We start from the raw sequence: 953 nt of genomic DNA, 5'->3' as shown, positions 1-953 counted from the left end.
TGGAGATGGCAACGACGCGGAGGAGGGGGCAGAGCAACGCGGAGGAGGGGGCGGAGGAGAGGGCGTCCGACGGAGGGGGGTGGAGATGGCGGCGGCGCGGCGCGGGTGGGTGGAGATGGCGGCGGCCGGTGGCGGAGAGGGTGGCGGCGGCGCTTGGCTGTCGAGGAGAGGGAGTTGGATCGAGGAGAGAAACGAGTGGAGGAGGAGGGCCGGGTCGAGGATAAGGTGGCCGTATGCCGACGGCCAGTCCGTCGGCATAGGAGTGGTCCCACCTGACAGCGAGAGGGACATCGAGTGGATAAGGGTGGCTCTATGCCGACGGCCAGGCCGTCGGCATAGATAGGAGGCCTATGCCGACGGCTATGCTGTAGGCATAGATGGCAACTACTTTTTCTAAAAAAAATAGTCCCACCTCGCCGAGGGAAAAGAAATTAGACCTGTTTAAATAGTTCACTAATGCAATTATTACATTTTTAGATTCTTAGTTTACCGTCTGTATGGGACCCGGTACCCCGCACCTGGAGGGGGTAAACGGACACGTGGGGTCGCCGGCGGCGGCGCCGTCCGTGAAGGGGGCACACCTCGGACACGCGTCCCGCCTCTTCGGACATGCCACCACACCATCAGGTTCCATCGCACCCGGACCATCCCCCCTCTAAGTGACGGCTGCTCTGCCTTTCGTGGAGGGGGGCACACCACGAAGCCCCAAGACGGGCGTCTACGCATGCCAGAACACTTTCACACATGCATCGCGACCCGTGCGATGTTTCGGTGGCATAGCTATACCCCGAAGGCCACCCCGAATCCCAGTTGACCAGTAGATCTAGCCCTTTGACTTTTGCCGGACGGGCTTTGACCGGTGGACTCTTCCACCTGGTTGCGATAGGTCAGCCCATAGCAACATCCCCGAACACGGTTTGGACCCAAACCAACACTAGATTCCCTCCGATTCC

Source organism: Triticum dicoccoides, chromosome 7A (assembly GCF_002162155.2).
Source record: "Triticum dicoccoides isolate Atlit2015 ecotype Zavitan chromosome 7A, WEW_v2.0, whole genome shotgun sequence".
In the NCBI taxonomy this organism is placed as follows: Eukaryota; Viridiplantae; Streptophyta; class Magnoliopsida; order Poales; family Poaceae; genus Triticum; species Triticum dicoccoides.
Note: the sequence above shows the minus strand (reverse complement) of the source record.